At 39.0% G+C, this 27,717-nt stretch overlaps 1 long non-coding RNA gene and 1 pseudogene across 1 annotated transcript in view; both read right to left on the minus strand.

Moving 5' to 3' along the window:
• Positions 1-27,717, minus strand: part of LOC132426122 (uncharacterized) — a 59,919-nt gene that overhangs the window by 28,297 nt on the left and 3,905 nt on the right. The window lies entirely within an intron of this gene.
• On the minus strand, positions 27,234-27,496 carry LOC132425565 (small integral membrane protein 7 pseudogene; annotated as a pseudogene).

Genomic DNA, 27,717 nt, shown 5'->3' on the forward strand with positions numbered 1-27,717 from the left:
GAAGACCGTGGGTTTTGGCTGGGTTTGAGTCCCAGCCACATGCACTCAAGTCTGTCAGGATTTAGGCTGGGTTAGAGTCCCAGCACGTGGGTTCAAGCTCCAGTCTGAGGTGCACGGTTTCAGCTTCAGTTGGAACCACCTATTGGCAAAGTGCCAAATGAGTACCTGTATACAGAATAAGGCCTTAATCAGAAAGGGTGAAGCCTTAAAATGGATTCCAAATAAAACCTGAAGAGTTTTAAAACACAAAAAAGCAGAGGCTGGAAACCAGGCTTACTCTCAAACCCCAGGGTCTTCAAGAAAAGCAGCAACAAAAATGTACTCAATGTAAGTACCATACCTGTTTGCTTACCAGCACTGAAGTCATGAAGGGTCTTCTCTGGATCCCCATATGGGCCACCAAAATGTTGACCTAAAACAAATAGACTACCAGGTATTTCTCCAACAAAAATGGGTTTAATTGGGATCAACAAGGAATTGAAATTTGGGGTCTATAACAATGGTGAGCCACATGCAAGTCTCCCCCCACCGCAACAAAGAGAGGAGAACTCTTTTAAAGAGGAGAAAAAGCAGTTGGGGGGTCTATAGTAAAAAAGACTCCATTGAGGAATTGAGAGTTCAAAGTATAGGGGCTTTTCAGTGGCTGAGTTGTGAGAGTCTCTCATTGGCTGAGCTCTTGCCAGGCAAGAATAGGAAGTCATTTTCCTTCCTGCTGAGCTCTGCTTTCCTCATAGAGTGTGAGAGCTTCCCCTTCTGGCCTCCTGACTCTATTTTAATTGAAGTTTCTGTTTATTAATTTTTACACCTTGCACACCATTGGAACACCGCATGTCGTAATTACCCACTGACTCCCTACAGAGATCTCTTGTTCCTCGTGTAAGAAACATCCTGCCTTGGAGCCCAGCCCAGGTTCCTGCGACTTGTCCAAGCTGAGCTCATAGGATACACCTGTCAAGAGAGGGAATCAGATATGTGTCAGCTCTTTCTACTGGTTCCCTTCCTGCTTTTTTGACAACTCCACTTCAATTCTTTTCAATAGCCATGCCTACTCCCTAAGCATCAGCATTTCCTCAGGTTCAAGTGCCACATAGTATTCCCAATACATATTGTTAAATAAAACTGAATCCACAGAAACTGCATAATCTGTCCATATCCATTATGACAAAATTGGGCTTGGTATTCAACTTTCTAAAGCCCAAGAGAGTGGTTTACTTTCTACAGCATATAGGGCAGTCTCGTAATTGCCTTCATGGGACAAACTCCACGAAGCACTTTATATTTGATTCTGGAGGTGACATTTTAAGCAGCATATTGATATATAAGTCATTGTAAGAGGGAAGGATCCAAAAGGCATTATCAAGTACAGAAAGTAAAGGGACTAAGAACGTTCTCTCTTGGGAAGAAAATTCTTAGGAGAGAGTAGACAGTGGTCTCAAGTATCTAAACATCTGGGCTGTATAAAGTAAACCAGATTTATTTCATGCTCCTCAGGAGGAAGACAAGGAACAATGAGCAAAAGATACAATTAGGGCTTCCCTGGTGGCGCAGTGGTTGAGAATCTGCCTGCTAGTGCAGGAGACACGGGTTCGAGCCCTGGTCTGGGAAGATCCCACATGCCACGGAGCAACTAGATCCGTGAACCACAACTATTGAGCCTGCGTGTCTGGAGCCTGTGCTCCGCAACAAGAGAGGCCGCGATAGTGAGAGGCCCGCGCACCGCGATGAAGAGTGGCCCCTGCTTGCCACAACTAGAGAAAGCCCTCGCACAGAAACGAAGACCCAACACAGCAAAAATAAATAAATAAAATTTTATATTAAAAAAAGATACAATTAATTCAATCTGGGTTAAATGCATAATATGAGAAATTTCCAATAATTAGAATTGTCCCAAAATGTTGTTACCTTGTGTGGTAGTAAGCACCCATCAGTAAAAAATTTCAAGCCAAGGTTAGATGACGCTCTATCAGGGATGTTGGAGACACAAGCCTGATTTGAATTGATCAAATGGCTCTTAAGATTCCAGATCCTTTTTAAATTCTAGAATGTGTCTCAAGTGAAATGTAATCAGTCAAATTTTAATTGGTGCTTCTCAAACTTCAGTATGTACAAGAATCACCTAGAGAGCTGGTTAAAACATATATTTGGGGCCCAATCCCCCAGAGATTCTGATTCAAGGTGGGGCCCAAGAATTTGTTTTTCTAATAAGCTCCCAAATGATGCCAGTTCTGTAGGTGCAGAGACCATGCTTTGAATAGCTCAGCACATCATAATTATTTATTAGATATTTGTGAAGAGATGAAGGAAAGTTAAAAGGCTTTGGCAAGCAAAAAGGGAAATGAAAAGTAATGTATACTTGGCATTCATATAGGAAATAAAACAGTGTAATGACTACTTCAAAGGAAAGGATCCTTCCAAAACATAGGCCACATCTACCCAACAGTATAAAAATATCTGGAGAGGAAATTAATTGGTACATGTGGCTGTGGATGTTCGTTTCTAACCATTCTAAACACTCCACCAAAGTCTTTCTTTTAAACATTTGGTTATGTAATTCTAATGAGGTGATACCATTTAAAAACCTCCTGGTAGGGTGGCGGGGGGGGAAGGGGGGGTACCCACTCAGGCCCAGGTATCTCTTCTGCACATCTCTAACACCCAGACCAGCAATAAAACCTGGGGAGCTTGTCAGTTAGGAGTAAAGGGCAGCTGTTTGAGACAAACAGTACAATTCAGTTTGTAGATGTTTTTAACCCTTGAAATGGAGATCTGAGGTGACCACCTTAAAAATACAAGCTCCCTAATGGCAAATTCAAAGGAAATACTTATCCATCCTTCAAAATTCATCTCAAATTGCACTCCCTCATTAAATCTTTCCTGATCCCATCAACAGACTGTGAGCTACAAATCCTTATCTCACATTCAGATCTCTTAAGATACTACATACTTTATTCTGACTTGCAAGCAGTATTTGTTGTATTAGTGTAGGCCAGATCACACAGTGGGTTAAACAGAGAATGCATATATAAAGAATGATCAAATTCTGATAAATGAGTGCCTAGGAACAAGTGTAAGGAAACTTCGTGGTACTCTAGGGCTGAGGGACAGTAGCCAGGGAAGAACAACATTGGAAGGGGTTCTCCTCCCCAGGATTCAGACCTCATTAAAGAAGGTACGGTTCAGGCCACTAGATATCAGAAAAGTTCACTGGTTTGTTTTAGCCAGAGCTGATTGGGGTCACTAGGAGAGCAGGAGGCATCCCTCCACAGTGCGGGCCGAGGATAGTTAACCAGCAAAGAGAAGTGGGTGTGCACACGGGATGGGAGCCCTGGGAGCAGGAAGGCCACAGGGCTTGGAAGAGGAAGTAATGGCTCAGTGAAACCTTCAAGGCTCCCAGCAATCCACACGTGGTACTGCACAGGGAATGAGGGCCCTGATATGGGCAGGAAACCTGTGAAAAACCAGCTTCTATGTCAAAGATGGGAGTGCTGTGGGAAGCTTACTGCCAGGGTAGGCTGAGGCTACAAGGTCACCTAGTGACCATACATTAAATTCAAAACCTTTCTGCTTCAAAGGACATCATCAAAGAAGTAAAAGACAGCCCACAAAATGGGAGAAAATATTTACAAATCATATATCCGATGAAGCACTTGTATCCAGAATATATAAAGAACTTTTAAAAACCAACAATTAAAAAATAATGACCCAGTATTAAAAATAGGCAAAAAAGGAACAGACATTTTTCCAAAGAACATATGCAAATGGCCAATAAGCACACAAAAAGAAGCTCAATGTCATTAGTCATTATGAAATGTGTATCAAAACCACAGTGATCTATTTACCTCACACCTACTAGGAAGGCTATAATCAAAAGGAGACTAATAAATGTTGGGGAAGATATGGAGAAATTATAACCCTCATGCATTGCTGGTGGGGATGCAAAATGGTGCTGTCACTTTGGAAGATCTGATAATTTCTCAAAATGTAAAACATAGAGTTACCATGTGATCATCAATTTCACTCCTAGGCATATACAACAAGAAAATTGAAGACATATATCCATAACAAAAACCTACACACAAATATTTTTGCATTCACGATAACCAAAAAATGGAAACAACTCAAATATCTATTAAATGATGAATGGCTAAACAAAATATACTATATCCCTGCAATGGAATACTAATACTACCATAAAAGGGAAGAAGTATTGATACATGCTACCACATGAATAAACGTTGAAAATTATTCTTAGTGAAATAAGCCACACACAAAAGGGTACGTATGATTCCATTTATATTAAATGTTCAGAATAGGAAAATGTTTAGAGATAGAGAGTAGGTTAGTGGTTTGTCAGGGGCTGTGGGAGGGGGAAGAGAATGGGAAATAACTGCTAATGGATACAGGGCTCTGTCAGGAAGTGATGAAAGCATTCTGGAATTAGATAATAGTGATGTAAGCACAATATAGTGCACAGACTAAAAACCATTGGATTGTACACTTTAGGGTGAACTTTGTGGTATGTAAATTATATCTCAATATAGCTGTTATTTATTTTGAGAACTAAGATTTTGATATTTGCCTCCATTTTCTTCTTTCCTTTCCAAATACAGAGTTACATCCAAGAAACATGTACTGAAAAATTAAAAATTCTTTCTTTTCTTGGAACAATTAAGATATATAGAGAATTGGAATGTAATAATCAGTGACTTCAATTTTCATATATTCTTATAAAATGTTTATTGTTACTGGTTGCCATGAATGTTGAAAGCTCATGAAAATAAGTGAGATAGTGGAGAGGCTATGGGGCTGAATACCCAATGGAAGAGAAGACGAGCAAGCCACCTAGTCTCTCCCTGGGCCTCCAATTTCTCAACTGTGAAATGAGAAATTTGGGCGAGATGACCTCCAGCATCTGCATGCTGTTAACATTTGCCCTAGAAAATTAGCTTTAGAATCAAATTTTCAAAGATGTTTAATATTTATGAATTAAATAAATAGTAATAAGGATTATTTCCTGACACCCGCCAAAATACTTCTTATTATATATGGGTGGAAGTATATATTATGCTTTTCTTTTTCTCCTGATGGAAACTGTGTCTCTTTATACTAAGCTAAAATATATAATTCTAACCCTCTGTGTGTGTGTGTGTGTGTGTTTGTGCGTATTATTATGCTTGAATGTTTAAGTATGCTTTGAAGGAATCTTTACCCACTTAACAACTTAGGCCTTCTAATTCTATACATACTTGTGCATACTTTGCACAGATTCTATTTTCTTCTGTGTAAAATTAAAATTCAGACAGCTAAAAAAATCATGAGCCATTTCTGCCAGCCCTCTCCTGGGACTCTGTTCCCAAGATAGGCAGTTATTTAAAATTGAGCAATTGTACTGCCTTTTTTTCTAATAGCTATCATTTCAAAAACTGAAAGCCTTTTTTTCTAACAGCTATCATTTCAAAAACTTTTTAAAAAAACAGAGGATAAAGCAAACCTTCTTCAACTGGTCAGTGTGTTCCCTTGAACACAGCAGATACTCTTCTATCCATCTATATTTGGATTTAAGTATATATTTAGACTCTTTATCCTAGGGAGCTGAGTGCTTGCACTCTAAAAGCATGTTCTCTTCTGTTCTTGGTCATGTTAAGAAATATCATTATTTTATCCTTTCCCATTTCAAGAAAAATTACGGGGGCTAATAAAAAAGAAAAAATTTGGGCTTCCCTGGTGGCGCAGTGGTTGAGGGTCCGCCTGCCAATGCAGGGGACATGGGTTCGTGCCCCGGTCCGGGAAGATGCCACATGCCGCGGAGTGTCTGGGCCCGTGAGCCATGGCCGCTGAGCCTGCGCATCCAGAGCCTGTGCTCCGCAACGGGAGAGGCCACAACAGTGAGAGGCCCGCCTACCGCAAAAAAAAAAAAAAAAAAAAAAAAAAATTTGATTAAGAGCAGGAAAAGAGGATAAGCAGTAAGAACAAAAATCACAGCTAATCAAGTTCCTTGAATCTGTTATGTCCACCCATCTGCTCTCCACAAGAGATCATTGCCTGCTCGTGAAGCCCTTCCTGATCACTAAAGTCACAATTAACCCTGCCTTTCCTCTGTGGACCCTCAGCATGTTCCTTGAGACTCCATTTGATGCTTATTTGATTTTGCTGTATATTATGTGAGTTAGTTAAATGTTTGTCTTCCCCATCAAAATTATTTTTCCTTGAGTGTTGTGTCAGAATATTCGAGTCACAGTGAATAAAAAGCCAGCCATTTCCCAATTTAAAGCTCTCCAAATTCTCCTAAAATGGGGAGGGATGTCTAAATGATACTTATATTGCTTGAACAGCTCTTTGTACAATGATTTCATAAAGTGTGTTCTCAATACAGTTCATTGAATTAAATTCACTTGTGAGATCATTCTGTTAAGTCTTATTAAATGGCCATTTCCTCAGGTTAAAAACTGGCAAGAATTCCATTTCCTGGCCCAAATGAATTTCATTTCATTTCAACGGTGGGCCCAAACCCACTGTTTGGTGTTATCTTCCTCCTTCCCTGTAAACGAGCTCTCCCATCAGGTACCTCACCTTCAAGTGATTTTTGTCAACATTTCATATGGCTCGATTTAATAATTTTCACTAAGAAGTTTTAAAGTTATAGAAGTATTTGAGTTATAAAAGCACTATTTGAAATTAATTTCCTCTTGTCTCTCACAAATTTGGTATTTAAAAAGTGAAGCAGGGCAACAACAGCCAGTAAGAATGGAACATAAGGTGGAACAATGTTTGTTAGTCTTTTGAGTTGTTGTAGAGCCTTTGAGACTCTAACAGAAAATATGGACACACTTCCCAGAAAAATGTACACACACACACACACACACACACACACACACACACACACACACACACCATTTTGCATATAATTCCAGCTATTAATAGATATTTCCATCCCTGTCAAGCTATCGTTTAATAACTTCTCTTCTAGAGGACTACACTCAGAAGATGAAGAAAGTATTGAGTAATTGTCCAGTAATTTCAACCGTTTCCCAATTTTAGATCAAGAAAAAATAGTTTATTCTGGGATCTACCCAGTCCACAAATTACCAGACGGTTGCTACTTTTTGCCTGCATAAACACTACTAAACTGGAAGAGCATATGATATATTGACCAAACTGAGACACTTTTGAGGGTGAAAGGGGCACTAATAATTACACCAGGACAATAGAACCATGGTCTATAAAAAGAAAATGTCATCATTAAATATTTGTAGAGTTTATTTTAAAAATGTATCAGACCTCTATTATCCAGGTGACCATCCTATTTCTCTTCTTTCCAAGAGGGGCTAATGTCTACCACCATAAAAGACAATGTTCAAATTTATGGTTTTTTCTTCCTTTTATATTTTAACTAGAGTAAGTCAGTTAAATTCTATAGGACTCAGCCTCCTCACTAGTAAATTAATAGGCAGAAGAGATGATCTCTTAAGTATGGCTCTACCATCCTATAAATCCAATTTTAAATAAAGTTTTTATCAGAAATGTTTCTAAGTAAAAAGGTTTTTAAGCCTTCTGCTTAGAAAAAAAAAGCATTTACAATCACAGTATATTTGTTAAAGGCAAATAAACTTGACTGAAAGTAGCTAATACCTTACAAACTTACAATCTACCATATAAATAATCAGTCTGTAATTTTGAAGTGTAATTTGTTAAAATGTCTTGTTATTGATTACCATATTAACTAACATTTACAGAGTATTTACCATGTGCCAAGCACTATGCTAAGTACATCATATATTTTCTCATATAATTATCACAATGAGGTAGGTACCTTAGTCCCACTCTAGAGACAAGGAAAACAGAAACTTGACGGAGGTTACATTGCTAGTGAATGACAGAATCAAAATTAAAACTCAGTCTGTCTACAGAGCCTCAGCTCTTCACTGACGCACTACAGCTAATGAATTCACCAAGTAATGTCCAGCTTTGAATTTAGCTGTCATTCTACTTGTAGCCCTGACATATATAAAAATGCCATATTTCCTAACTTCATAACAGATATCTCTTGCGCAATTACTTAATTGCTTATTATTACAATAAGTGATAATAGTCATGCTTTTGGTTTAGATGGGGGGGAAAGTATATTCAATATTTGTTAGTACATTTTAAAAATATCAAGTCTATTGAGACCAGTTATCTAAGGAATAGTTCATAATGGACTACGTCCTTGAATACAAAATAGCTATAGTTGTGAGGGATATTATTCCACCTGAAAGAATTTTTTAAATGACAACCCAAAAACTATACTCTTTATTTTTACATGTGGTATTTAAACCAACTTCTACAGGCAGAGTCAAGATGGCGGAGTGGGAGGATGTGGAGTTCGTGTCTCCCCACAACTACGGCACTTACCAGATGCTGGTGGGGGAACTCGACACCCCAGGGGACAGGAGGAACCCCCGAGCAACTGGGCAGGATGTGGCGGGGAGTGAGGGGAAGGAGGGGGGAGGAGGGGGGAGGAGGGGGGAGGAGAAGAGGAGGCCGGATGGGACCAGCACCCCTGAGGGGTGGCTGGGGGATGGGAGGAGTTCCCCACACCTGGAGGGACCCTCGGGGGTTCAGAGGATGGGGGGGAACGCAGCTAGTGTTTCCCCTGCCCAATCTGGCCCTGGGAAGCCTGCTGGGCTCCCCACTCCAAGGCCCCCTCTGGCTGCATTGGTCCTAGGGGCATAGGAGGGAGCGAGGAGGGGGGAAGAGGAGGAAAGGTAGACAGGGGTGGGGAACCCTCTGGGACGAGAGGATCAGAGGAAACGCAGCTATTTTCCCCTGCCCACTTGGGCCCTGGGGAGCCTGATGGGCTTCCAGGCCTGGTCCCCTGCCTTCCGGGGCAGCCTCTGGCCACCTGGGTCCTAGGGGCATAGGAGTGGGGGAGAAGAAGAGGAGAGGAGAATGGGGAGGGATCCTCTGGGATCAGAGGATGGTGGGGGGAATGTGCCTGGCATTTCTGCCACCCACTGGGGCCCAGGGAGCCTGCTGGGGTCCTGGGCCTGGTCCTCTACTCTCTGAGGCCATGCTGAACCTAAGCCCCACCCCACCCCCAGGGCCTGTTCTGGCCACATGGTCCTAAGCCTAGACCCCTCCTGCCACCTAAACCCTGCCCCTGCCTAAGCCCCATCCCCCACAGCCAAGGCCTTTTCTGGCTTTTCTTTCTTTTTTCCTCTTTTTTGCTATTGTGGTTCTGTTTTACCTTCCAGTTGTTGTTTCATCTATATTTTTATTTCTTCTAACATATCTGTTAGTTTTCTAATCTTATTTTATTTCATACTCTTTGTTATTGTTCTGCTCCCATTTTTACTTTTTTTTTTTGCAGCCAAGCTTGGCTTGCAATATCTTGGTTCATGAGCTGGGGGTCGGGCCTGAGCTCCTGTGGTGGGAGCTCCAGGTCTGAACCACTGGACTAACAAAGAATCTCAGACCCTAGGGAATGTTCATCAGAGTGAGGATTCCCAGAGGTCCTCAGCTCAGCACCAAGACCTGGCTCTACCCAACAGCCTACAAACTCCAGTGCTGGAAGCCTCAGGCCAAACAACCAGTAAGACAGGAACACAATCCCACCCATCAAAAAAAAAAAAAAAAAAAAATGAGATGACAAAACAATATGTTACAGATAAAGGACAAAGGTAAAAACCCATGACACCAAATAAATGAAGAGGAAATAGGCAACCTACCTGAAAAGGAATTCAGAGTAATGATGGTAAAGATGATCCATAATCTCAGAAATAGAATGGAGGCATGGATTGAGAAAATACAAGAAATGTTTAAAAAAGACCTAGAAAAACGAAAGAACAAACAAACAGAGATGAACAATACAATAATTGAAATGAAAAATACACTACAGGGAATCAATAACAGAATACCAGAGGCAGAAGAACCAGTAAGTGAGCTGGAAGACAGAAAAGTAGAAATAACTGCCAAGGAGCAGAATAAAGAAAAAAGAATGAAAAGAATTGAAGACAATCTCAGAGACTTCTCAGATGACAATAAGTGCACCAACATTCGAATTACAGGGGTCCCAGAAAAAGAAGAGAAAAAGAAGGGCCTGAGAAAATATTTGAAGGATTATAGCCGAAAATTCCCCTAACATGGGAAAGGAAATAGCCACCCGAGTCCAAGAAGCACAGAGAGTCCCATACAGGATGAACCTGAGGAGAAACACACCAAGACACATATTAATCAAACTAAAAAAAATTAAAGACAAAGAAAAAATATTAAAAGCAGCAAGGGAAAAGCAAAAAACAACATATAAAGGAATCCCCATAAGCTTATCAGCAGATTTTTCAGCAGAAACTTTGCAGGCCAGAAGGGAGTGACAGGATATACTTAAAGTGATGAAAGACAAAAACCTACAACCAAGATTACTCTACCCAGCAAGGATCTCATTAATATTCAACAGAGAAATCAAAAGCTTTACAGACAAGCAAAAGCTAAGAGAATTCAGCACCACCAAACAAGTTTTACAGCAAATGCTAAAGGAATTTCTCTAGCTGGGAAACACAAGAGGAGGAAAAGACTCAAAAAAAAACCCGATTAAGAAAATGGTAATAGGAACATACATATCAATAATTGCCTTAACTGTAAATGAATTAAATGCCCCAAACAAAAGACACAGACTGGCTGAATGGATACAAAAACAAGACCCATATATATGCTGTCTACAAGAGACCCACTTCAAACCTAGGGATACATACAGACTGAAAGTGAGGGGATGGAAAAAGATATTCCATGCAAATGAAAATCAAAAGAAACCTGGAGTAGCAATATTCGTATCAGATAAAATAGTCTTTGTTTTTTTACTTTTTTTATTATTATTATTATTTTTTTGCAGTACGCGGGCCTCTCACTGTTGTGGTCTCTCCCATTGCGGAGCACAGGCTCCAGACACGCAGGCTCAGCGGCCATGGCTCACGGGCCCAGCCGCTCCACGGCATGTGGGATCTTCCCGGACTGGGGCACGAACCCATGTCCCCTGCATTGGCAGGCGGACTCTCAACAGCTGCGCAACCAGGGAAGCCCGATAAAATAGTCTTTAAAATAAAGATTGTTACAAGAGACAAGGAAGGACACTACATAATGATGAAGGGATCAATACAAGAAGAAGATATAACAATTATAAATATGTATGCACCCAACATAGGAGTACCTCAATACATAAAGCAAATGCTAACAACCATAAAAGGGGAAATCGACAGTAACACAATAATAGTAGGGGACTTTAACATCCCACTTACACCAATGGACATATCATCCAAACAGAAAATAAATAAGGAAACAGAAGCTTTAAATGACACAATAGAATAGACCAGGTAGATTGAATTGATATTCATAGGCCATTCCACCTGAAAGTGGCAGAATACCCTTGCTTCTCAAGTGCACACAGATAATTCTCCAGGGTAGATCACATCTTGGGTCACAAATCAAGCCTCAGAAAATTTAAGAAAAATGAAATTACATCAAGTATCTTTTCCACCCACAACGCTATAAGATTAGAAATCAATTACAGGAAAAAAAAACTGTAAAAAACACAAATTCACTGAGGCTAAACAGTGTGCTACTAAATAACCAAGATATCACTGAAGAAATCAAAGAAGAAATTAAAAAATACTTAGAAACAAATGACAATGAAAACACGATGACCCAAAACCTATGGGATGCAGCAGAAGCAGTTCTAAGAGGGAAGTTTATAGCGATTCAATCTCACCTCAAGAAACAAGAAAAATCTCAAATAAACAATCTAACCTTACACCTAAAGCAACTAGAGAAAGAAGAACAAAGAAAATCCACAGTCAGTAGAAGGAAAGAAATCATAAAGATCAGACCAGAAATAAATAAAATAGAAACAAAAAAAACAATAGGAAAGGTCAATAAAACTAAAAGTTGGTTCTTTGAGAAGATAAACAAAATTGATAAATCTTTAGCCAGACTCATCACGATAAAAAGGGAGAGGAATGAAAAAGGAGATATCACAACTGACACCACAGAAATACAAAGGATTGTAAGAGACTACTACAAAAAACTGTATGCCAATAAAATGGATAACCTCGAAGAAATGGGCAAATTTTTGGAAAGGTACAATTTTCCAAGATTGAACCAGGAAGAATTAGAAAATATAAACAGACAAAGCACAAGTACTGAAATTGAAACTGTGATTTAAAAACTTCCGACAGGGGCTTCCCTCGTGGCGCAGTAGTTAAGAATCAGCCTACCAATGCAGGGGACACGGGTTTGAGCCCTGGTCCAGGAAGATCCCACATGCCACGGAGCAACTAAGCCCGTGCGCCACAACTACTGAGCCCACGTGCCACAACTGCTGAAGCCCACGTGCCTAGAGTCCATGCTCTGCAACAAGAGAAGCCACCACAATGAGAAGCCTGTGCACCGGAACGAAGAGTAGCCCCCGCTCGCCGCAACTAGAGAAAGCCTGCGCACAGCAACGAAGACCCAATGCAGCCAAAAATAAATAAACAAAATAAATAAATTTATTAAATAAAAACTTCCGACAAACAAAAGTACAGGACCAGATGGCTTCACAGGCAAATTCTATCAAACATTTAGACTAGAGCTAACACCTATCCTTCTCAAACTCTTTGAAAAATTGCAGAGGGAGGAACACTCCCAAATCTGTTCTATGAGGCCACGACCACGCTGATACCAAAACCAGAGAAAGATATCACAAAAAAAGAAAATTACACACCAATATCACTGATGAACACAGATGCAAAAATCCTCAACAAAATACTAGAAAACAGAATCCAACAACACATGAAAAGGATCATACACCATGATCAAGTGGGATTTATCCCAGGGATACAAGGATTCTCCAATATATGCAAATCAATCAATGTGATACACCATATTAACAAACTGAGGAATAAAGAGCATATGATCCTCTCAATAGATGCAGAAAAAGCTTTTGACAAAATTCAACATCAATTTATGATAAAAACTCTCCTGAAAATAGGCATAGAGGGAATCTACCTCAACATAATAAAGGCCATATATGACAAACCCACAGCCAACATCATTCTCAATGGTGAAAAACTGAAACCATTTCCACTAAGATCAGGAACAAGACAAGGATGTTCACTCTTACCACTCTCATTTAACATAGTTCTGGAAGTCCTAGCCACAGCAATCAGAAAGAAATAAAAGGAATACAAATGGGAAAAGAAAAAGTAAAACTGTCTCTGTTTGCAGATGACATGATACTATACATAGAGAATCCTAAAGATGCCACCAGAAAATTACTACCGCTAATCAATGAATTTGGTAAGGTTTCAGGACACAAAATTAATGCACAGAAATCTCTTGCATTCCTATACACTAACAATGAAAAATCAGAAAGAGAAATAAAGGAAACACTCCCATTTACCATCACAACAAAAAGAATAAAATACCTAGGAATAAACCTACCTAAGGAGGCAAAAGACCTGTACTCAGAAAACTGTAAAACACTGATGAAAGAAATCAAAGATGACATAAACAGATGGATAAATATACTATGTTCTTGGATTGGAAGAATCAATATTGTGAAAATGACTATACTACCCAAAACAATCTACAGATTCAATGCAATCTCTATCAAATTACCAGTGGCATTCTTCACAGAATTAGAACAAAAAAATTTACAATTTGTATGGAAACACAAAACACCCTGAATAGCCAAAGCAATCCTGAGAAAACAAAACAAAGCTGGAGGAATCAGGCTCCCCCAACTTCAAACTATACTACGAAGCTACAGTAATCAAGATAGTTTGGTATTGGCAAAAAAACAGAAATATAGATCAATGGTACAAGATAGAAAGCCCAGAGATAAACCCATGCACATATGGTCACCTAATTTATGACAAAAGAGGCAAGAACACACAATGGAGAAAAGACAGCCACTTCAATAAGTGGTGCTGGGAAAACTGGACAGCTACATGTAAAAGAATGAAATTAGAACACTGACTAACACCATACACAAAAATAAACTCAAAATGGACTAAAGACCTACATGTAAGACTGGGCACTATGAAACTCTTGGAGGGAAAAATAGGAAAAACACTCTTTTACATAAACCACACCAAGATTTTTTTTGACGCACCTCCTAGAGTAATTAATATTAAAAAAAAAGGGACCTAATTAAACTTAAAAGCTTTTGCACAGCAAAGAAACAAGATGAAAAGACAGCCCTCAGAATGGGAGAAAATATTTTCAAACAAAGCAACAGACAAAGGATTAATCTCCAAAATATACAAACAGTTCATGGAGCTCAATATCAAAAAAAAGCAAATGACCCAAGTAAAAAATGGGCGGAAGACCTAGAGATTTCACCAAAGGAGACATATAGATGGCCAAGAGGCACATGAAAAGATGCTCAACATCACTAATTATTAGAGAAATGCAAATCGAAACTACAGTGAGGTATCACCTCACACCAGTCAGAATGGCCATCATCAAAAAATCTACAGACAATAAATGCTGGAGAGGGTGTGGAGAAAAGGGAACCCTCTTGCACTGTTGGTGGGAATGTAAATTGATACAGCCACTTTGGAGAACAGTATGGAGGTTCCTTAAACAACTAAAAATAGAACTACCATATGACCCAGCAATCCCACAACTGAGCATGTACCCTGAGAAAACCATAATACAAAAGGACACATGTACACCAATGTTCATTGCAGCACTATTTACAATAGCCAGGGCATGAAATCAACCTAAATGTCCAATAACAGATGAATGGATAAAGAAGATGTGGTATATACATACAATGGAATATTACTCAGCCATAAAAAGGAATGAAATCGGGTCATTTGTAGAGATGTGGATGGACCTAGAGTCTTTCATACAGAGTGAAGTAAGCCAGGAAGAGCAAAACAAATATCATATATTAACACATATATGTGGAATGTAGAAAAATGGTACAGATGAACCTATTTGCAGGGCAGGAATAGAGACGTAGACGTAGAGAATGGACATGTGGACACAGTGGGGAAGGGGAGGGTGGGACCAATTAGGAGATCAGGATTGACATATATACACTACCATGTGTAAAATAGATAGCTAGTGGGACCATGCTATAAAGCACAGGAAGCTCACCTTAGTGCTCTGTGATGACCTAGATGGGTGGGATGCGGGGTGGGTGGGAGGGAAGTCTAAGAGGGAGGGGATATAGGTATACATATAGCTGATTCACTTCATTGTACAGCAGAAACTAACACAACATTATAAAGCAATTATACTCCAATTTAAAAAAAAAGTGCTACAGCGCTTATCTATAAAACAATGAAAGAACTGATAAAAAAATTTTTTTTAATAATAAAAACAAATAAAACTTCTATCAAGACTTTTTAACCTTAGGGACTTCCCTGGTGGTGCCTTTGTTAAGAATCTGCCTGCCAATGCAGGGGACACAGGTTCGATCCCTGGTCCGGGAAGATCCCATGCCACGGAGCAACTAAGCCCATGCACCACAACTACTGAGCCTGCACTCTAGAGCCTGCAAGCCACAACTACTGAGCCTGCGTGCTACAACTACTGAAGCCTGCGCGCCTAGAGCCCGTGCTCCGCAACAAGAGAAGCCACCACAATGAGAATCCTGCACACCACAACGAAGAGTAGCCCCCGCTCGCTGCAACTAGAGAAAAGCCCACACATGGCAACAAAGACCCAACGTAGCCTAAATAAATAAATAAAATTTATTTAAAAAAATTTTTTTAATCTTAATAAGAATTTTAATATACATATATATAACATATACATGTAAAACTGTCCATTTTTTTCAGCATTGGGAAGATACATTAGCACAGCATGTAGCTACTATTACTATCACTTTAAAAGAGACCACCTACATTACCTAAATATGTACTACCTTGGAGAAAGTCATACGCCTTTATGGATTTTTAAACCTAACTAATAATAGGTTTAAGGTTTTAACCTTGAAACCTAATATGGTAAGTTAATATGCAAGATTATAATGCAGATTTTCCTGGAGATATACAGAAAAGCCAAGCAAAATTTAATAAAGGACATTTCATTAAATAACCAAAGTGAAGCAGTTCACCAACACTTACATAAAAATTGCTGAGTACTGCGTCATTTAAATGCTCAGGACTATACAGTAACCAGTTAACAAATGTAAACAATCATATGGTTTCTAAACAATTATGGTTTCTAACCATAATTGCCCTCCTCTCCTTACATGAGTCAGCCAGTGTAGGTCTAGAACAAGGCAGAACGAAGATGTTTTTTCAGAATAGCAATCTTTGAAGACCCTAGAGATGTTCCATTAAATTGTTTTGACATTTTCTCAACTCCAAAACACTTATTCTTAGTTGTGTAAATGTTTTATAGTCCCTATTAGATTTTAAGCACCTGACAACAAGGAGGATCTGTTAAGTATGTGTTGCTAGCTAGCAAAACAACAAGAAAAATATATCAGAAGATGTAAACGTTAAGTTGGCCTATATTCTTGGTGACCCGAAAGCTATAAACTTCAGGGGGTATTTTACAAAAAACTTAAGTTTCATGCCTTTCATGCAGAATGTAACTTAAGTCCACGTAAATCATAACACAAACAAAAATTATAACCAGTTCATTCCCTCCCCCACAATTAGGGTGAGAGTAGTATAAATTTTCATTGGGAGATCATTAGATTTGCACCCAATTACATAATTAAAACTAAAAATAATAAACATGTGCATGAAATGTATCTAATGGAACACCAAAGCTGGAGATAAACAGTCTTGTAAAATACATGAAAATATAGGTCCAGAACCAAGGACAATATTGAACACAGACCTGAAATCTTACTATATCAAAGGCAAAACTTGAAGGCTGTTTTAGCACTACTGCCCAGAAACTTAAAACCAGCTGGGCACAGAGAAAGCAGAGTGAGGTTTCTTCAAAACCACCTACACAGTGGCTGTCTTCCTGCTCCCACGTCTGCCTGTGGAGACAAGCTTCCAGCTCAAGCATGAGGAGCACATGCATATGGAAAACTGTGAAGTCAGCCAAACTCCCACCCACACCAGTTCCTCTCCTCAGCAGCACCCTGACAAACCACAGAAGCCAAATGGCTCAATGTGATGGCGAGATGAAAGCAGGGCCCACTTCTCTTATAAACAGAAATGTTTAGGTACATTGCAGACACTAACCAACCCACAGAGCAGATGAATGAAGTATCAAGAGTTTTAAAAAGCAAAAGCTATAAAAAGATACACTTCATTAGAAGTGGAGACTTTAAACATGAAGGAATGGTATTTACCTAATTATAAATGGAAAAAGTAGAAAAGATATTAAGTGATCACATAAAGAAAACTAATATGAGAAATAAAATCCATTTCAAAGGAGTTAGAAAAGGAAAAAAAACTTTGAGTAATGTTATCAAAAATTAAAACCTTGTCTCTCCAGAATCACTAGTGAATGAATTATGGTGAGCAGATTTCTCAAGAGCTGGATGTTTATCCTTCAACTAACACATTTGAGAGAAGTTTAACTATCCTGAATGCAAATCTTTCTAAATCTATTATTTTATTATCTGTTATTATCTATTACTTCGACTCCTTTTTTTTTTTTGCGGTACGCGGGCCTCTCACTGTTGTGGCCTCTCCCGTTGCGGAGCACAGGCTCCGGACGCGCAGGCTCAGCGGCCATGGCTCACGGGCCCAGCCACTCCACGGCATGTGGGATCTTCCCGGCCGGGGCACGAACCCGTGTCCCCTGCCTCGGCAGGCGGACCCCCAACCACTGCGCCACCAGGGAAGCCCACTTTGACTTCCTAAATTGTTTATTCTTAAAGGCTCATGATAAGAAACATTGTGCAATGATTAACAAACTCCAGCCTGAGATCAGGTTCCAGGTTAACTCATAAGAATCACCTGAGAAAACCTCATAAAAATATGGAGAAGATATTCTGATTTACTAGGGCAGGAGTGAAGCCCAGAAATCTGTGCTTTTAAAAATCTTCCCAGGGGCTTCCCTGGTGGCGCAGTGGTTGAGAGTCTGCCTGCCGATGCAGGGGACGCGGGTTCGTGCCCCAGTCCGGGAAGATCCCACATGCTGCGGAGCGGCTGGGCCCGTGAGCCATGGCCGCTGGGCCTGCGCGTCCAGAGCCTGTGCTCCACGACGGGAGAGGCCACAGCAGTGAGAGGCCCACGTACCGCAAAAGAAAAAAAAAAATCTTCCCAGGTGATTCTGGTTCACAGCCAGTTTCACGAACCGAGAGTATGAGAGGAAGAACACTTGCCTGACCGTTAATATTCAGGTAGCTTTATTTCCAAGAACTGTGCATGCGTTCAACCACAATGATTGGACATCTGATATGTCCTAAAATTGAGCACCTAATATGGTCTTTGGTATACAAAGATGGATAAAACAAGGTCTGTCAAAGAGTTCACATTCAAACAGGGTAGCCAAATACGTAATTATAGTGTAAGTCAGTCCAATAATAGGATATAATGAAAATCCATCACTGGTTAGGGAAGACCTCCTCTACCTAAACCTGGGCTTCCTGGAGGGGATGGCATATGAACTGACTCCTAAAGGTTGAGATTTTATCCAAGTGAATTTTGAGAGAGAGTGAGGAGGAAGAGGGGGACAATGTGCCAAACCCCGCCTCCCCCCCATTATATATATAGTATAAGGAGTGGTAGAAAGCAGGGAAGGGCTGGATAGGAGTTCGAAGTTCATCTTGCAGGCAATGGGAAGCTGTTGCAATAAAGTCAGTGAATGTTACCATCAGATTTGCATTTCAGCCAGATGTCTCTGGCTGGGTAAGTGGTATATAGATTTAAGAAGGATCAGAAATAGAAGGAGAAGGATGAGTTAGGAATCCATGGAAGAATTCCAGGCAAGAGATATCAAAGGTCTGATATAAGGCAGTGAAAACTGAAATGGAAAAGGGAATATAAATTTGAGGAAAATGGAGGCAAAAAGACAAGGTGATTGCCTAGGTGGAGATGGCAGGTGGGAAGAATGGGAAAGGTGAGGGAAAGAGTAAAAAGGAGTCAAGTATGAGCCCCTCACCCCCGCTAGACTGAGGCAAGTAACTTACCCTTTCTAAATGTCATTAATAAAATGTGGAGCCTAGACAAGCTTTAAGAGAACTTCTAATTTTAAAGTCTATGAATCATTTTACAGCACTGATTATTGCATTACTCAATGATGTCCTCAAAGCCTCTAAAAGTTGACCTTACATTAAGTGGCTCCTGGATATTTTAAGTTCACATACCTGCTTTCTAGAATATTGCTAATTTACTTCTTGATGTTAACTTATCAGCTGTAATGGCAGTGGCTGACAGCATGCCTGCATATAGCAGTTCTTCCCTCTTCTAAATTTGCTATTTCAGATGTATACTGTTAAGGAAGTTTGGTAACTAAGTAATCTCCCTCTCTTCTGAACTACAAAGGACTTCGTTTGTAATTCCTTACGACACTTTCCTCATTCTACACTGCTTTACTCTTAGTTGTGTAAATGCTTTATAGCGCTTATTACGGTTAAACCACCTGAGAATAAGAAGAGTCTCAATATTCTTTGTGCCCCTTCACATAAATCATTCCATACACAACCACCTTGCATACAGAATTTAAACAATATATAGGTGTCTTTTTGCACCAAGATTGTTAGAATGTGAATAGATTGTGAATAAACAGACTCTGAGTAAGGACCCAAGCAGCATTTTTTTCTGAGTAGAGGAACTATAATGCTCAGGAGTCTTTCAGAAGGTCTTTTGTTTGGTTCTTTATTCTCAGTTGTGTTCTCGACAGATAAGGTTATTAAGAGGCAGAAATAGAAAACAGCAAGACATCATTAAAGCAAGAAAAACTGAAGATATTCAAGTACAACTTGAGAAAAGAGGTAACTATCAAAATAAATAAATATAGGCAGTCCGTACTTTTGCATATAATGGATTTCTGAAGAGCTATATGAGAGTAAGCTGTGTACATTCTCAGAAAACAAATACCGTATGCTAACACATATATATGGAATCTTAAAAAAAAATGATTCTGAAGAACCTAGGGGCAGGACAGGAATAAAGACGCAGATGTAGAGAATGGACTTCAGGACACAGGAAGGGGGAAGGGTAAGCTGGGAAGAAGTGAGAGAGTGGCATGGACTTACATATACTACCAAATGTAAAATAGATAGCTAGTGGGAAGCAGCTGCATAGCACAGGGAGATCAGCTCCGTGCTTTGTGACCACCTAGAGAGGTGGGATAGGGAGGGTGGGAGGGAGATGCAAGAGGCAGGGGATATGGGGATATATGTACATGGATAGCTGAGTCACTTTGTTATACAGCAGAAACTAACGCAACATTGTAAAGCAATTATACTCCAATAAAGATGTTAAAATAAAACAAAACTGTACATTCTCAGAAGGCTAAAGACTATAAAAAATGTAGGTACATCTAATTGGTGCAGTTTGAAAATATATGTCATGCAATTTGAAAATACATGTCTAGCAATTTGTATCAACACTTTATTTTTACCTTCCCTGATAAATGAATCTCACAGATAAACTGAACACGCTAAAGCTAGTGTACTGTCAATGCCAAAATTGTGCCATGAGGGACAAGCCGGATGATTTTTACCTTTGCCCAATTGCAACTAAGTTTATGAGGCCTATACCTCTTACATTTCAACAGAACTTTTATTTTTCTAGAACACTGCCTCATATCTATAAAAATGTTATGTCAAGATTCAACTGAATACAAACGTAAGGTAGATAGCTAGTGGGAAGCAGCCTCATAGCACAGGGAGATCAGCTCGGTGCTTTGTGACCACCTGGAGGGGTGGGATAGGGAGGGTGAGAGGAGAGGGAGACGCAAGAGGGAAGAGATATGGGAACATGTGTATATGTATGGCTGATTCGCTTTGTTATGGAGCAGAAACTAACACACCATTGTAAAGCAATTATACTCCAATAAAGATGTTAAAAAAAAAAAAGATTCAACTGAATAAATCATCACTGTTGTTCAGAAAAAGGTGACAATGGGGCCAAAACTGAGCTATTGGTCCTCTTCCTCTAATGGCTCAGAATAATCATTCTCAGCTGCTGAATATAACAGTACCCATTTTTTTTATGAGTGTCAATTAATGATGTGGAAATTAAAAGTTGGACAAAGTCTCAGAAATTATGATTTAAATACTATCTACAATTTTAATATTTAGGAAGACAAAGAATCATAGAATTTTGATTTTGTTTTTTAGTTTTTAATAGATACTGTGTCTAATGGGTTGCAGAAGTAGAAAGGAGCTGGTTAGTATGCACAGAAGGCCTACAATTTGCATCTCCAGGGTCTTCCATATCTCTATTCCCTACCTGAATTCTGTCCTACATGAACTCTGCAAAAGGGTTTAGTAATCAGGGACTTACTGCTCCCTCTCTATTCTGATTAAAGTTTGGCAAACATCTTTTTGCTCTTAGTTTACTTGCTATAAGATGGAAATTTTCCAAAGATATTTTTAATAGGAAACTAAACAAGCAGGAGGCTCCAAAATAAGCATAGAAACAGAATAAGCCTCACAGGATAAGGACTTTCAACCCAAACCTAATAAAAATTTAGATATAGCTGAATCAGCTCAAACGTTGATTATGTACCTCCTACATACCTAGCAGTTTGTAAAGCATGAAGGATAATAGTGGATCTTCCTTCTGGAAACTTATATTCCAGTTGGAGAGACAAACACATAAACAAAGGAATTACTATCAATATAATGTGGTAAATGCTAGGATAGACATACGCACATTTTACTGCTTTGCTAACAGCCTTGACGGAATACTTCATTTAAATCTGCTAAATTTTCTCTCTCCTCAGTCTTTTTTTTTTTTTAGTGAATTACCATTTTATACCCATCATATTGGCAAAACAAAATTTTTTTTAATACAGCAGGTTCTTATTAGTCATCAATTTTATACACATCAGTGTATACATGTCAATCCCAATTGCCCAATTCATCACCCCACCACCACCACCACCCCGCCACTTTCCCCCATTGGTGCCCATACGTTTGTTCTCCACATCTGTGTCTCAATTTTGCCCTGCAAACTGGTTCATCTGTACCATTTTTCTAGGTTCCACATATATGTGTTAATTTACAATATTTGTTTTTCTCTTTCTGACTTACTTCACTCTGTATGACAGTCTCTAGATCCACCCACATCTCTACAAATGACCCAATTTCATTCCTTTTTATGGCTGAGTAATATTCCATAGTATATATGTACCACATCTTCTTTATCGAGTTGTCTGTCAATGGGCATTTAGGTTGCTTCCATGACCTGGCTATTGTAAAGAGTGCTGCAATGAACATTGGGGTGAATGTGTCTTTCTGAATTGTGGTTTTCCCTGGGTATATGCCCAGTAGTGGGATTGCTGAATCATATGGCAATTTTATTTTTAGTTTTTTAAGGAACCTCCATACTGTTCTCCATAGTGGCTGTATCAATGTACATTCCCACGAAGAGTGCAAGAGGGTGTCCTTTTCTCCAAACCCTCTCCAGCATTTGTTGTTTATAGATGTTCTGATGATGCCCATTCTAACTGGTGTGAGGTGATATCTCATTGTAGTTTTGATTTGCATTCTCTAACAATTAGTGATGTTGAGGAGCTTTTCATGTGCTTATTGGCCATCTGTATGTCTTCTTTGGAGAAATGTCTATTTAGGTCTTCTGCCCGTTTTGGGATTGGGTTGTTTGTTTTTTTAATATTGAGCTGCATGAGCTGTTTATATATTTTGGAGATTAATCCTTTGTTGATTCGTTTGTAAATATTATCTCCCATTCTGAGAGTTGTCTTTTCATCTCGTTTATGGTTTCCTTTGCTACGCAAAAGCTTTGAAGTTTCATTAGTCCCATTTGTTTATTTGTTTTTATTTCCATTACTCTAGGAGGTGGATGAAAAAAGATCTTGCTGTGATTTATGTCAAAGAGTGTTCTTCCTATGTTTTCCTCTAAGACTTTTATAGTGTCCAGTCTTACATTTAGGTCTCTAATCTATTTTGAGTTTATTTTTGTGTATAGTGTTAGGGTGTGTTCTAACTTCATTCTTTTACATGTAGCTGTCCAGTTTTCTCAGTACCACTTATTGAAGAGACTGTCTTTTCTCCATTATATATCTTTGCCTCCTTTGTCATAGATCAGTTGACCATAGGTGTGTGGGTTTATCTCTGGGCTTTCTATCTTGTTCCATTGATCTATGTTTCTGTTTTTGTGCCAGTACCATATTGTCTTGATTACTGTAGCTTTGTAGTATAGTCTGAAGTCAGGGAGTCTGATTTCTCCAGCTCCGTTTTTCTCCCTCAAGACTGCTTGAGGCTATTCGGGGTCTTTTGTGTCCCCATACAAATTTTAAGATTTTCTGTTCTAGTTCCATAAAAAATGCCATTGGTAATTTGATAGGGATTGCACTGAATCTGTAGATTGCTTTGGGTGGTATAGACATTTTCACAATATTGATTCTTCCAATACAAGAACATGGTATATCTCTCCATCTGTTGGTATCACCTTTAATTTCTTTCATCATGCCTTATAGTTTTCTACATACAGGTCTTTCGTCTCCCTAGGTAGGTTTATTCCTAGGTATTTAATTATTTTTGTTGTAATGGTAAATGAGAGTGTTTCCTTAATTTCTCTTTCATATATTTCATCATTAGTGTACAGGAATGCAAGAGATTTCTGTGCATTAACTTTGTATCCTGCTACTTTACCAAATACATTGATTAGCTATAGTAGTTTTCTGGTAGCATCTTTAGGATTTTCTATGTAGAGTATCATGTCATCTGCAAAGAGTGACAGTTTTACTTCTTCTTTTCCAATTTGTATTCCTCTTATTTCTTTTTCTTCTCTGATTGCTGTGGCTAGGACTTCCAAAACTATGTTGCATAATACTGGTGAGAGTGGACATCCTTGTCTTGTTCCTGATCTTAGAGGAAATGCTTTCAGTTTTTCACCACTGAGAATGATTTTTGCTGTGGGTTTGTTGTATGACTTTATTATGTTGAGGTAGGTTCCCTCTATGCCCACTTTCTGGAGAGTTTTTATCATAAATGAGTGTTGAATTTTGTCAAAAGATTTTTCTGCATCTATTGAGATGATCATATGGTTTTTCTTCTTCAACTTGTTAATATGGTGTATCACATTGATTGATTTGCATATACTGAGGAATTCTTGCATCCCTGGGATAAATCTCACTGGACTATGGTGTATGATCCTTTTAATGTGTTGTTGGATTCTGTTTGCTAGTATTTATTGAGGATTTTTGCATCTATATTCATCAGTGATATTGGTCTGTCATTTTCTTTTTTTGTAGTATCTTTGTCTGGTTTTGGTATCAGCGTGGTGGTGGCCTCATAGAATGAGTATGGGAGTCTTCCTTCCTCTGCAATTTTTGGAAGAGTTTGAGAAGGATGGGTGTTAACTCTTCTCTAAATGTTTGATAGAATTCACATATGAAGCCATCTAATCCTGGGCTTTTGTTTGTTGGAAGATTTTTAATCACAGTCTCAATTTCAGCTTGTGATTGGTGTGTTTATATTTGCTATTTCTTCCTGGTTCAGTCTTGGAAGGCTGTGCTTTTCTAAGAATTTGTTCATTTCTTCGAGGTTGTCCATTTTATTGGCATAGAGTTGCTTGTAGTAGTCTCTTAGGATGCTTTGTATTTCTGCAGTGTCTGTTGTAATTTCTCCTTTTTCATTTCTAATTTTATTGATTTTTTTCTTGATGAGTCTGGCTAATGGTTTAGCAATTTTGTTTATCTTCTTAAAGAACTAGCTTTTAGTTTTATTGATCTTTACTATTTTTTTTGTTTGTTTGTTTCTATTTCATTTATTTCTGCTCTCATCTTTATGATTTCTTTCCTTCCTCTAACTTTGGGTTTTGTTTGTTCTTTCTCTAGTTCCTTTAGGTGTAAGGTTAGATTGTTTGTTTGAGATTTTTCTTGTTTCTTGAGGTGGGCTTTATAGGTATAAACTTCCCTCTTAGAACTGCTTTTGCTGCATCCCATCGGTTTTGGATCGTTGTGTTTTCATTGTCACTTGTCTTTAGGTATTTTTTTATTTCCTCTTTGATTTCTTCAGTGATTTCTTGGTTATTTAGTAACGTATTGTTTAGCCTCCATGTGTTTCTGTTTTTTACATGTTTCCCCCTGTAATTCATTTCTAATTTCATAGCGTTGTGGTCAGAAAAGATGCTTGATATGATTTCAATTTTCTTAAATTTACTGAGGCTTGATTTGTAACCCAAGATGTGATCTATCCTAGAGAATGTTCCATGCACACTTGAGAAGAAAGTGTAATCTGCTGTTTTTGGATGGAATGTCCTATAAATATCAATTCAATCTATCAGGTCTATTGTGTCATTTAAAGCTTGTGTTTCCTTATTAATTTTCTGTTTGGATGATCTGTCCATTGGTGTAAGTGAGGTGTTAAAGTCCCCCACTATTATGGTGTTACTGTTGATTTCCTCTTTTATAGCTGTTAGCAGTTGCCTTATGTATTGAGGTGCTCCTATGTTGGGTGCATATATATTTATAATTGTTATATCTTCTTCTTGGAATGATCCCTTGATCATTATGTAGTGTCCTTCCTTGTCTCTTGTAACATTCTTTACTTTAAAGTCTATTTGATCTGATATGAGTATTGCTACTTCAGCTTTCTTTTGATTTCCATTTGCATGGAATATCTTTTTCCATTCCCTCACTTTCAGTCTGAATGTGTCCCTAGGTCTGAAGTGGGTCTCTTGTAGACAGCATATAGATGGGTCTTGTTTTTGTATCCATTCAGCAAGTCTGTGTCTTTTGGTTGGAGCATTTAATCCATTCATGTTTAAGGTAATTATTGATATGTATGTTCCTATGACCATTTTCTTAATTGTTTTGGGTTTCTTTTTGTAGGTCCTTTTATTCTCTTGTGTTTCCCACTTAGAGAAGTTCCATTAGCATTTGTTGTAGAGCTGGTTTGGTGGTGCTGAATTCTCTTAGCTTTTGCTTGTCTGTAAAGCTTTTGATTTCTCCATCGAATCTGAATGACATCCTTGCTGGTAGAGTAATCTTGGTTGTAGGTTCTTCCCTTTCATCACTTTAAGTATATCATGCCACTCCCTTCTGGCTTGTACAGTTTCTGCTGAGAAATCAGCTGTTAACCTTACGGGAGTTCCCTTGTATGTTTTTTTTTTTTTTTTCCTTTTTAGAAATGAGCTTCATTTTCAATGCTCTTTAGTTCTAAGAGCCTGTATAATTATTTTTTCCTCCCACCAGGTTAACTGCAAGTTAGGATTTCAAAAACCACAACAAACAAATCAAACACCTATAGGATCCGGGCACTGACCACCCAAGTGTCATGTTGGCAATTAAACCAGGACTCCCTTTCAAAGAAGCTTCTATGCAAAATGCTGTATTTCCTCCAATGAGGCTTGTTTTTCAACCTTGAAATCATCCACTTGAAAAGCAGACCCCAAAACCCAAGCTTTCAGAACTGGGTCCCAATATCACCACATAAATCACTCTCATTCTAAAAACTATACAATTAATGGGCCCAAAAGTTACTTTAATAGAGGGCTTCAAGGCAAGCCAAAGTTTCTTATAAAACCCCCATCCACCCTGCCAACTGCTCTGCACCTCTGTTCCACAGGAACCCATAACACTTCACCCTTCAAGTCCTGGGGACAACCGCAGCAGCATGGAGTGGCCAAGCAGAGCCCATTGGGATAGGGAATGAATTTGGACACAGACGCAACAACAATGAACTTGTTCATTCCTCACAAATGTAGTCCAATGAGAGGCTGCATCAAACTTAAAAGCCAACTTTTCTGCTTCAGATTCCTGGATACAAAAGATTTTTAAAAATCTGTATAATTTGAACCAAAAAAATGATGGTTATTAAAAATAAACCAAGAAATACCCAGAAATGGGTTTCCTGTGAAAGTTTGGTAGAAGAGGGATTCCGATCTGATTAAACAATCTAGACACCACAGCCCCTCACATAAACACCCTTCAAACTCTTTTAAGTAGACAGCATTTCAAGGCAGAGGTCAAAATGAAAACATCTTTGAAAAGACAACAGTGACGTGGCTGGGAAACTGTGTTCATCTTGGCAAACATTTTTTCCACCCACCACAAGCTTGGACTTTCTGGGAAGGTCACTGCTTTTCTGGTCAGAAACATTCTTGAAGTCGTCAGGATGGAGGAAGAGACACTCTGTGAAGGTGTGTTTCCGGTTCTGTACCTGGAGCTCAGGAGCCAAAGAGCACAATCATGCAGAACATCATGAAGACATTCCATAGGGCAATGAAGGTTCGAAAATATCTGAGGCTCAGCAAGAACTCCTGGATGTTGTCACCTGTGCTGGGCTCCCTCGACTCCTCCTCAAAGCCTTGCATGTCCTTCTTTTTCAGCTTAAAGTTGAGCACTGCCCGGCGTTCATCAACAGCATCCCAAACAGCAGGATGTCCCCGATCATTGTTACTGCCGGAGCATCCATCAGAACAGGAAGCCCTTTGTATGTTATTTGTCATTTTTCCCTTGCTGCTTTCAAGAATTTTTCCTTGTCTTTAATTTTTGCCAGTTTGATTTCTATGTGTCTCGGCGTGTTTCTCCTTGGGTTTATCCTGTATGGGACTCTCTGTGCTTCCTGGACTTGCATAGCTATTTCCTTTCCCATGTTAGGGAAGTTTTCGACTATAATCTCTTCAAATATTTTCT

This window comes from Delphinus delphis, chromosome 5 (genome assembly GCF_949987515.2).
Source record: "Delphinus delphis chromosome 5, mDelDel1.2, whole genome shotgun sequence".
Classification (NCBI taxonomy): domain Eukaryota; kingdom Metazoa; phylum Chordata; class Mammalia; order Artiodactyla; family Delphinidae; genus Delphinus; species Delphinus delphis.